General features: G+C 43.2%; 1 protein-coding gene across 3 annotated transcripts in view; it reads right to left on the reverse strand.

The window, feature by feature from the left end:
• LOC138670800 (reticulon-4 receptor-like) overlaps window positions 1-12,377 on the reverse strand; it is a 427,694-nt gene that overhangs the window by 327,833 nt on the left and 87,484 nt on the right. The window lies entirely within an intron of this gene.

The following is a 12,377-nucleotide window of genomic DNA, read 5'->3' on the forward strand; positions in this document are numbered from 1 at the left end:
CGGGCCAATGGTGAGTGTTCCCTTAAAAGACAATTTGGAGGAAAACGCCACTTTGTCTAGTGAGCCTCCTCCTATAGCCATTAGCCACTAGATGGTGGTCATTTCCTGACCACTGAGGACATCTGTTGTCATGTCCCGGCTGCTGACAGACAAGAAAGACCAGGGGTGCATGAGCGGTCCAAGACTTAGATGCCGCTTGAGAAACCTCCACGGCCTCTTGAGGTGTTCTGATGCCTGGACCGGAGATTCCAGAGTTTTGGTGAAGTTGAGAGCCAGCCGAAACCTCTGCCGACACTGTGCTCGCTCCAACCTTTGCTCGGAGTGCCGAAAGTCGATGCATGTGGAGACAGATATTAGCGCCTCCAGTTTGGCCGGAATCTCCCTAATGGCCAGGGCGTCCTTCACATGGTCAGCCAGTCCCCTCCAAAAGACAGTGATGAGGACTTTATCCGGCCACTCCAGCTCAGATGTAAGAGTCCAGAAGTGTATGGCAAAGTGGCTTACCGTAGCAGAGCCCTGAGTTAGTGCCAGCAGCTGGAGAACAGTATCGTGGGTGACCTGAGGTCCTACAAAGACCTGCTTCAGAGTGCTCAGGATTCTGTGCGACACTCTGCACCACCAGATCATTTCGCTCCCACAGCGGTGTAACCAACTCCAACGCCCTGTCCGACATGAGTGAGATCACAAACCACACTCTAGCCCTCTCTGAGGGGAAACGTGCAGCCAGCAGCTCTAGATGTATCGCACACTGGTTCACAAATCCCCTACATGACTTGCAATCGCCTGTAAATTTATCAGGCAGTGGAAGACAGGATAAAGTCAGAACAGGGGTGGCAGTGGACATGAGAGATGCAGCTTCACTAGCTGCCTGAGCCGCCACTGCAGTAACATCCACAGTGGAGGTTTTGCTCTCGAGAGCAGACAACCTGCCCTCCAGCTGCTGGATGTACTGCTGCAGACGCTGCTCGTCCGCCATTACTAGCTAGACCCTGGCGCTAGTATAATATTAGGGTTGCTGGAACGCACCAAATAAAATATAATAGGAAGGTGCGTTTGCAACATGAGGTACACCGTGCAGAGGTGGAACCTGCTGCTAGGCAATGGCGGACACTATATGGCGGTAGAGCACCGAAGACACACAGGTTAAATGTCACTCGGTGTGAACAGCAGTGAACTCTGTTGCACCACAGAGCCGCAGCAACCACTGCAATAGAATGCTGTTCCTAGTTAAGCATCACAGGGCACAGCAGAAATGGTGCTAGTGAGGTCCGTAAGCTCTGCCCCTGGAATTCTGGGGTAAGAGTCTGACCAGACCCACAATGCACACGGAATGGTGCAAGCAACGCCACAACTTGGTGCTGTCTTTATCTCTAATCTCCCCTTAACACATGCACAACCAGAGGGAGGGGATATATTAGGAGCTTTCACCAGAGACAATCATACATGCATACAATCATGTTTCATGGTCTACACTAGCACATGGCAGTGTGGCTATGAGATCCTTTTATAGATCCCAGTCTGCCAGGACCTTGCTAGCAGACCAATCCAGGCTCGCTTGAGGACCTGAGCAGCTGACCACTGACCACCAATGAGAAGTTGCCACTTCACGAGCATGCTCAGTAGGATGAAACCCGGACTTAGTCTCAGGAATAACTGCTCGCTGCTGTTTACTGTTGATTGCTATAGCTGGACCTGGACAAGCAGCAGCAATCAATCGCACAGCATGGGTCTGAGCAATACGCTGAAACCAATGTCTCTGCTGAGCAGGATCTACTGTGGCCGAGACTGCAGGAGAAGACATTGCTTGGGATTCCTCCTGTGCAGAGGGAGAATCATAACACCTAGATCCTTGAACCTATATCCACGACATAAGATTGCACTTTTTTACCTTGACCCGAATTTAATGTCTTAAAGTGTGATTGCTTAATTGTTTTTATCATGTTTTCATAATACTGTGATGTATTTTCTGGCTTCTTTGCATAGTTTTCTACTGACAGACGGATTAGACTCCGATACTATAGTGTTGTGGTCTGTTATACTATTACTTTTTTTTGTGCCTTTTAGTGTTTTTTGTTTTGGTTCATTGTCAATAAATACATTTTCTATCCTGTATTTTGATCCTTGTGCTTGCATGCCCTCTTTTTTTCATTAAATTACCCTGCCTTTGTATGCATCAGTAATCAATAGGAAGTGAGCGTCCAGCCACAGCCATCACTTCCTGTTGATTATTTATGCGTAGGTTTTTTACTTTCATGGGGGCAAACATTCAGATCAAGAAGGGGCTGTCCTCGTAGTAGACACTCCCTTTAAAATGAATCTATCTTCAGGTTTTTGCTAGCCAATCTTAGAGCAGCATAATGTAGGGGCAGAGACCCTAATTTCAAGTATGTATCACCAACTGGATTGTATGTTGTACTTTCAATAAAATTAATGTTTTCTTTGGTGTAGATCTACCAGTTCTCTGAATGCTGAGTTCTGTACAACCCCACCCACACCACTGATTGACATATTTCTGTATATTCTGTACCTATGTAGGTATGTAGAGGATAGGTGTGCACTTGGTCACTTTTCGAGGTGCAGGTGAAAAAGGGTACATGACCCCAATCCTGAGGCAAGAGAAATTCAGCACACACTCTTTATTTCATTGATGCAAAAAGTTTATTTGTGGGAGCAGATAAAGACAAAATTATAGTTCTGGATTAAGCAACAAAGTTTAGACATTTCGACCCCACCAGAGTCTTTTTCGCTAAATTGTTTTAGGTGGTTGGAGCAAGATAAAGAGGAATTTTCTTACAGCCAGTGACAGCTTTACAGGTACGAGAGTGCTGAATCCAGCTGCAACAACATAGCACCTTACCGCACATACTCTGTGAAGTATCCCACCATTAAGAAAATTTCTCTTTATCTTGCTCCAACCACCTAAAACGACTTAGCGAAAAAGACCCTGGTGGGGTTGAAACGTCTAAACTTTGTCGCTTAATCAAGAGCATTTTGTCTTTACCCGCTCCCACAAATAAACTTATGAATTTGGAGGACTATATAGCTGCAGGATTATTAGTCCTCTAATGATAATTTTCTGGTTTTATCAAAACTACAGCAAGCAGCCCAGTAAGTGACACATCACTAGGATCAAGGTCTTTGCCTCTACATTTTGCTGCTCTTAGATTTGTTGGCAAAAATCTGATGACAGATTCCCTTTATGTAAAGCTATGCTTTAAACTGATCATGGATGCTTCATCCATAGAACAGAACATGATACTGGATTGAAAGTTTTTAATGTTGAAATGTTCTTTTTACACTTGGTATACTGGAAAGCTTTTACTAGTAGAATGTTATAATCATATGCATCTTGTGAACGGCATTTGATACAGATTGCAGCACATTCCATTTTGTCTAGTTCCTCTAAAAACATTTAGTTCCTCAGATAAAAAGAATATGGGGCAGTATTCACGCACTGAAAAGGCGGCTGCTATATGAGGTCTTCATCTAACGTTTATTTCAATGGATTTAATTAGAACAGAAAATTGTTCAATAGTTTCTCCACCACCTTAGTGAATATATTACAGCATTACCCATAATAACTGCCATTCTTCAGATTGTGATGTTGCCCCTAATGCAAAAGTATTTTTTTTTTATTTCAAATTTAAGTCAAGCATTATCATTAATCGACCAAGGAAAAGGAAAACTGTGGGTTTAATAAAAAAAAACATCTTTAGTTCACCAGCCAAGAAAGTTATATATTTTTTATGATAATGCACATTCTTTAAAAAAAATATTGAACATATTTTCCAAGCCTAGCTCTTTGTGCCTCATGATGTGTTCCACAAAGCATCACATAAAGGAATGCTGTATGAAACCATTTCAATAAGGCTGTGACTCATTTGTGAGTCACCTAGATTTTCCAAACAGTCATTCTTCTATAGATGAAATAGTAATGTTAACATGTTTCTGAATATAATTGGTATCTTTCCTACAAACTAGAACAGCAGGGCAACTGGACGGCTCCTTATTTCCAGCATTGACCCTTAAAGTGACATTAGAATGCCTTCTTCTTAAGTTCTTTCAAGTTTAAGTAAAAGCAGATCAGAGCTAACAAAATGTTATTCATGTACGATGTAGGTAAAATGTCGTACTCATTTTAAAGTTGATATTACTACTTAAAACACAAGTTTTGGATTCAGTTAGAAGAAATTTACTAATACAAGTGCATCACACGAATGCTGGTGGCGCAAACAAGTCTGAAGACGTTGCTTATTGAATCACATTGGACGCAATTCTGAAGCCCCACGGTAATGTTACCGCAACACAAAAAGTTGGATATTAGCTTCTAATATATGGTGTTTTGTCTGAACAATATATTTCTAATTTATTTGTGCCAATAAAACTTGCATAAATGGTTAATCTTCCTCAGTATCCTAGGGTCTCAATATTTGCTCTAAAACTTGATTGTTGCATCTAAGTCCATATTCATTTCCTCTGTTTCAGCTTCTGAGTAATAGTTCAAGTTTGTCTGGGACCAGTTGTGTCTGACATTGTGAGATCTTAACTCTTAACTTCTTACCTATTTGCTCCCTTCTTTGAGGCTGGGCAGGGTTATCACTCTTTAGTCATTTGTCTTTCGCCATTCATTGACAGTTAGAACTTGCCAGCTTGCTTCCTGGCTATAGTGTTATTGATGTGCTTGCCAGGGCCGTGGGGTACCCAGAATCGGACCGGACAGTTCTATGGGGGAGGTCACAGGGCCATGATCAGATTCCGTGGCCCTGGCCGTGTCATAAAATGGAGGATAATTATGTGGTGTTTGGTTGTGACGCCACCTGTGGTGTTCGGTAATGGGTGGCCGACGCTGCGGTTTAGGTCCACTGGGGCTTATGGTGACGCAGCAAAGATGGTTCAGCTCCCCATTGGTAGAGGGGGCCCCAGGGCAAATATATTTGATTGTTCAGATGGTGGTGAACGTTGGGGTGCAGGGAGTAAGTGAAGGAAACAGAGGTGCAGTTTTCTTTATCTTTTGCTTGCCTGAGGAGGTGGTGATGGCGAACTCAGTCGAGGGGTTCAAGAGAGGCCTGGATGTCTTCCTGGAGCAGAACAATATTGTATCATACAATTATTAGGTTCCGTAGAAGGACGTAGATCTGGGGATTTATTATGATGGAATATAGGCTGAACTGGATAGACAAATGTCTTTTTTCGGCCTTACTAACTATGTTACTATGTTACTTGAAAGTAGATGCAATCTGGGGTACCAATTACAGATGACGGATTAAGTCCAGCTTGCCTGGAGGCTGTCAGGGGATCCACCCTGCCAGGTGGGGTGGGGAACTTTCCTGCTGTGCTCTCTTTTAGGGTCCCTGCTGCTTGTAGCTAAGTTGTAGCCCTCTCTTGCATGATGATTTATAACATGTATGGCAGATAGTGTGAGCCTATTTCCTATGTCCTTTTCACTGTCAGCCCCGGGCTCTTGGTCTGCTACCATGCCTTCCAGTGTTTGGTGTCGCCAGGGATCTTGCAGTCCCCTGCCCTCCAGATTCAGCTGTCAGGGCGTACAGCACCCACCCAGCCAAGGATTCTGGCATCCCTTTTTGTCAGCGCTTCACTCTGGGGTCTGCTATGCGCAGTTTTTATTCCCCTGAGCTCTTGTCTCTGCTTTTGTCCCTTCCCTCTCCACAGACCAACTGCCAAATCTCCTCTCTCACTGTCCTGTCATGAACCCCAGCTGGATCCCGGTTCCATGACAACACCCCTGTTTACTCTCTCAGCTGACTTCTTTCTGACTCATTAACCCCACCTGCTGGCCAGAATTTATAAGGAAGCTCCTCTTTCTGGCCTGGAACAGGAATTGACATGTACACTGTGTTACCTGGCATGGGGACCTTCTTTCTTGCCTTCAGGCATGACATCACCCCTTAGAGGGAGGCAATGTCACTGTGGCAACCGGACTCTGGGGTGCCACATTATTATTACCTCTGTTCTGCTTGCCTGAGTCTAGTTTCTTGACCTCACTTTTCTGCCTGACAATTCTGCTTCGGTTTGTGATCTCCTGTTTTCTACTTGGCCTTCCGACTTTTCTTTTCCACACTGTGCAAAGTAGCCTTATTTAGACCTGCTACATAGGATCCCTAGTTAGACCTTTCTGACAGTTGTGGAAATAATTTGTATACTATTTCCATAATATATAAATACTTTTTCAGCAATATCTATCTAGATCCAATTAGTAGCCTGTTATCAAAATTTAAATAATAACATTTAGTAGGATGGAGAAATTGAAGTGATTAAATGTGCCAAAATGAAAAAGGATCTGGACAGTACTGCATTGGGTACTAGTCATGATTAGCCTGCTGTTAGTATGCCCACTCTGCCTGGACTGATGTCCTGCCTGGCACATAAATGCAGCCTTATCTGTGCTGAGCAGGACATCAATCAAGAAATTGTTAAGGAATGTGTATCACAAAATATAACAAGATCTTTGGTTATTATTTACTAAAGTCATGCAGCAGCAATTGTCATACTTAGGGTTGAGCGAAACGGGTCGAACATTTTCAAAAGTCGCCGACTTTTGGCTAAGTCGGGGTTTCATGAAACCCGATCCGACCCCTGTGCGGGGTCGGCCATGCGGTACGCGACTTTCGCGCCAAAGTCGCGTTTCAATGACGCGAAAAGCGCCATTTCTCAGCCAATGAAGGTAAACGCAGAGTGTGGGCAGCGTGATGACATAGGTCCTGGTCCCCACCATCTTAGAGAAGGGCATTGCAGTGATTGGCTTGCTGTCTGCGACGTCACAGGGGCTATAAAGAGGCGTTCCCGCCGACCGCCATCTTACTGCTGCTGATCTGAGCTTAGGGAGAGGTTGCTGCCGCTTTGTCAGAAGCAGGGATAGCGTTAGGCAGGGTCCATTAACCACAAAACCGCTTGTGCTGCAGCGATTTGCACTGTCCAACACCACCCTCGGTGTGCAGGGACAGTGGAAGTTTTTTTTTTTTTTTTTTTCCCCTCAGCGCTGTAGCTCATTGGGCTGCCCTAGAAGGCTCCCTGATAGCTGCATTGCTGTGTGTACGCCGCTGTGCAAACCAACTGCTTTTTTCAAAGCACAAATCCTCTTGTTCCTTCCTTTCTGCACAGCTATCTTTTTTGTTTGTCCACACTTTTTATTTCATTTGTGCATCAGTCCACTCCTTATTGCTGCCTGCCATACCTGGCTGAGATTACTGCAGGCAGGGAGATAGTAGCTGCCTGCCATACCTGGCTGAGATTACTGCAGGCAGGGAGATAGTAATTGTAGGACATTCCCTGTTTTTTTTTTTTTTTTTTTTTTGGTGGGAGATTAAGATTGGCAATTTGGCATTTCTGCTAGAGTGCCATCCCTGTGTGTGCCATCTCTCTCACATAGTGGGCCATAGAAAGCCTTTTCATTTTTCTGTATTTTTTTTTGTGGGGTGTATAAATTCTCCCTGATAAAAATACAGTGGGAGATTAATATTGGCCTCTGGGCTTGTGTGCCAGTCCTGAGCGTGCCATCTGTGCCAGCCCTGAGCGTGCCATCTCTCTCACAAATAGTGGGCCATAGAAAGCCTATTTAATTTTTTTTTTTGTTTTATAAATTTTCCCTGAAAAAAGGGAGATTAATATTGGCCTCTGGGCTTGTGTGCCAGTTGTGAGCGTGCCATCTGTGCCAGTCCTGAGCGTGCCATCTCTCTCACAAATAGTGGGCCATAGAAAGCCTATTTAAATATTTTTTTGGTTTTATAAATTCTCCCAGAAAAAAAGGGAGATTAATATTGGCCTCTGGGCTTGTGTGCCAGTCCTGAGCGTGCCATCTGTGCCAGCCAGCCCTGAGCGTGCCATCTCTCTCACAAATAGTGGGCCATAGAAAGCCTATTTAATTTTTTTTTTTGTTTTATCAATTTTCCCTGAAAAAAGGGAGATTAATATTGGCCTCTGGGCTTGTGTGCCAGTTGTGAGCGTGCCATCTGTGCCAGTCCTGAGCGTGCCATCTCTCTCACAAATAGTGGGCCATAGAAAGCCTATTTAAATATTTTTTTGGTTTTATAAATTCTCCCAGAAAAAAAGGGAGATTAATATTGGCCTCTGGGCTTGTGTGCCAGTCCTGAGCGTGCCATCTGTGCCAGCCAGCCCTGAGCGTGCCATCTCTCTCACAAATAGTGGGCCATAGAAAGCCTATTTAATTTTTTTTTTTGTTTTATCAATTTTCCCTGAAAAAAGGGAGATTAATATTGGCCTCTGGGCTTGTGTGCCAGTTGTGAGCGTGCCATCTGTGCCAGTCCTGAGCGTGCCATCTCTCTCACAAATAGTGGGCCATAGAAAGCCTATTTAAATATTTTTTTGGTTTTATAAATTCTCCCAGAAAAAAAGGGAGATTAATATTGGCCTCTGGGCTTCTGTGCCAGTCCTGAGCGTGCCATCTGTGCCAGTCCTGAGCGTCCCATCTCTCTCACAAATAGTGGGCCATAGAAAGCCTATTTTATTTTTTTTTTGGGTTTTAGAAATTCTCCCTGAAAAAAGGGAGATTAATATTGGCCTCTGGGCTTGTGTGCCAGTTGTGAGCGTGCCATCTGTGCCAGTCCTGAGCGTGCCATCTCTCTCACAAATAGTGGGCCATAGAAAGCCTATTTAAATATTTTTTTGGTTTTATAAATTCTCCCAGAAAAAAAGGGAGATTAATATTGGCCTCTGGGCTTCTGTGCCAGTCCTGAGCGTGCCATCTGTGCCAGTCCTGAGCGTCCCATCTCTCTCACAAATAGTGGGCCATAGAAAGCCTATTTTATTTTTTTTTTGGGTTTCAGAAATTCTCCCTGGAAAAAAAAAGGGAGATTAATATTGCCCTTTGGGCTTGTGTGCCAGTACTAAGCGTTCCATCTCTCTCTCTCTCTCAGTCAGTGGGCCATAGAACGCATATTTTTGGTTTTATTTGTTTTCTAAATTCTCCCTGAAAAAATCATTTTATTTTATTTGGTTTCTAAATTCTTCCTGATAAAATCATATTTTTTTTATTATTTTTATTTCTAAAGTCTCCCTGAAAAAAAAAAAAAAAAAACAACCAAAAAAACAGTGGGAGATTAATATTGGCCTTTCTGCTTGTGTGCCAGTCTTGACTCCTGGGTGTGCCATCTCTCTCTCTCTCTCTCTCTCTCTCTCTCTCTCTCCAATTGTGGTCCATAGAAAGCCTATATTTTTTTTCCTTGATTTGGGTTCTAAAATCTACCAGAGAAAATAACTACATCAATCATTGGTAGAAAAATATTGGCCTCTGGGTTTGTGTGCCACTCCTGACTCCTGTGTGCGTCATCTCTCAGTCAGTGGGCCATAGAACGCCTATTTTTGGTTTTATTTGTTTTCTAAATTCTCCCTGAAAAAATCATTTTATTTTATTTGGTTTCTAAATTCTTCCTGATAAAATCATATTTTTTTTATTATTTTTTTTTCTAAAGTCTCCCTGAAAAAAAAAAAAAAAAACAGTGGGAGATTAATATTGGCCTTTCTGCTTGTGTGCCAGTCTTGACTCCTGGGTGCGTCATCTCTCAGTCAGTGGGCCATAGAACGCCTATTTTTGGTTTTATTTGTTTTATAAATTCTCCCTGAAAAAATCATTTTATTTTATTTGGTTTCTAAATTCTTCCTGATAAAATCATATTTTTTTTATTATTTTTTTTTCTAAAGTCTCCCTGAAAAAAAAAAAAAAAAAACAACCAAAAAAAACAGTGGGAGATTAATATTGGCCTTTCTGCTTGTGTGCCAGTCTTGACTCCTGGGTGCGTCATCTCTCAGTCAGTGGGCCATAGAACGCCTATTTTTGGTTTTATTTGTTTTATAAATTCTCCCTGAAAAAATCATTTTATTTTATTTGGTTTCTAAATTCTTCCTGATAAAATCATATTTTTTTTATTATTTTTTTTTCTAAAGTCTCCCTGAAAAAAAAAAAAAAAAAAACAACCAAAAAAAACAGTGGGAGATTAATATTGGCCTTTCTGCTTGTGTGCCAGTCTTGACTCCTGGGTGTGCCATCTCTCTCTCTCTCTCTCTCTCTCTCTCTCTCCAATTGTGGTCCATAGAAAGCCTATATTTTTTTTCCTTGATTTGGGTTCTAAAATCTACCAGAGAAAATAACTACATCAATCATTGGTAGAAAAATATTGGCCTCTGGGTTTGTGTGCCACTCCTGACTCCTGTGTGCGTCATCTCTCAGTCAGTGGGCCATAGAACGCCTATTTTTGTTTTTATTTGTTTTATAAATTCTCCCTGAAAAAATCATTTTATTTTATTTGGTTTCTAAATTCTTCCTGATAAAATCATATTTTTTTTATTATTTTTTTTTCTAAAGTCTCCCTGAAAAAAAAAAAAAAAAAAAAAAAAAAAAAAAAAACAGTGGGAGATTAATATTGGCCTTTCTGCTTGTGTGCCAGTCTTGACTCCTGGGTGTGCCATCTCTCTCTCTCTCTCTCTCCAATTGTGGTCCATAGAAAGCCTACATTTTTTTTCCTTGATTTGGGTTCCAAAATCTACCAGAGAAAATAACTCCATCAATCATTGGTAGAAAAATATTGGCCTCTGGGCTTGTGTGCCACTCCTGATTCCTGTGTGCGTCATCTCTCACTCAGTGGCCCATAGAAAGCATATAGTTTGTTACATTTGTTTTCTAAATTCTCCCTGCAAAAATCTATTTTTTTTTTTTTGGGGGGTTTCTAAAGTGTTCCTGAAAAAAATAAAAATAAAAAAAAAATAATAGTGTGACATTAATATTAACATTTGTGCTTCAGTGACAGTCCTGCGTGTGGGGCATCTCTCTAATTTGCAGCCACCAAAAAAAGAGTGTGTAACATTGGGCCTGATTTTCGCTGTGGTCTCACCAACCTGTAAAGGGGTAGCTAAATCATACTGAAGTTATAGCTCACCGTGTAAGTTGTGTGACTGCAACAAATAACGTTAGTTTGGTTACGTTTTTAAAACAATGAGGAAGTCTAGTGGAAGAGGTCGTGGCCGGGGGCGTTCATTGTCAGCTGGTAATGAGGGTAGTGGTAGTGGTGGAGCATCAGGTGGTCGTGGGGGAAAAAATATTGCACCTAAGTCTGGAGCTGTGGAGCCAGGTTCGTCGTCCGGCTACACAAGGCCTCGAACGCTCCCTTTTCTGGGATTAGGAAAACCGCTTTTAAAGCCGGAGCAGCAAGAGCAAGTTTTGGCTTATCTTGCTGACTCAGCCTCTAGCTCTTTTGCCTCATCTCGTGAAACTGGTAAAAGTAAAAGCAGCGCGTCGTTAGTGGATGTTCACGGTCAGGGACAAGTCACTTCCTTGTCCTCTTCAGCAAAAACAACAACAGAGAAGAATGCAGCAGGCGACACAACGGGTTACTCCATGGAGCTCTTTACACATACCGTCCCTGGCTTAGAAAGTGAAGCAGTTAACAGTCCATGCCCATTACAAATTGAATCTGACATGGAGTGCACTGACGCACAGCCACAGCCAGACTACTATGCTGGTCCTTTGACTCAGACCACAACATTGCCCTCGCAGGGTGCTGATCAAGAATCAGACCCTGATGAGACTATGTTGCCCCATCACGAACGCTATACCACCGAACGACACGGTGACACAGACGAAGTTGCGCAGGAGGTACAAGAAGAGTTATTAGATGACCCAGTTCTTGACCCCGATTGGCAGCCATTGGGGGAACAGGGTGCAGGCGGCAGCAGTTCTGAAGCAGAGGAGGAGGAGGGGCCGCAGCAGGCATCAACATCGCCACAGGTTCCATCTGCCGGGCCCGTATCTTGCCCAAAACGCGTGGCAAAGCCAAAACCTGGTGGAGGACAGCGTGGCCATCCGGTTAAAGCTCAGTCTGCAATGCCTGAAAAGGTATCCGATGCTAGAAAGAGTGCAGTCTGGCATTTTTTTAAACAACATCCAATTGATCAGCGCAAAGTCATCTGTCAAAAATGTTCTACTTCCTTAAGCAGAGGTCAGAATCTGAAAAGTCTCAATACTAGTTGCATGCATAGACATTTAACCACCATGCATTTGAAAGCTTGGACTAACTACCAAACGTCCCTTAAGGTTGTTGCACCCTCGGCCAATGAAGCTAGTCATCAACGCAACATCCCTTCCGGCAGTGTAGGACCACCATTTAGCGCACCACCTGCTGTATCTGTGCAGGTATCTTTGCCAGGCCAAAGCAGTCAGGGTCAGGGAATCACCAGTTTCGTAGTAGGAAACACTGCATCTAGGGCACCGGCGGCAACAATACCATCTCCCACCGTCTCTCAGTCTGCCATGTCCACCGGCACCCCCGCTAGTTCCACGATCTCCAGCTCTCCAGTCCAGCTCACCCTACATGAGACTATGGTTAGAAAAAGGAAATACTTAGCCTCGC

Source organism: Ranitomeya imitator, chromosome 1 (genome assembly GCF_032444005.1).
Source record: "Ranitomeya imitator isolate aRanImi1 chromosome 1, aRanImi1.pri, whole genome shotgun sequence".
NCBI classification, from domain to species: domain Eukaryota; kingdom Metazoa; phylum Chordata; class Amphibia; order Anura; family Dendrobatidae; genus Ranitomeya; species Ranitomeya imitator.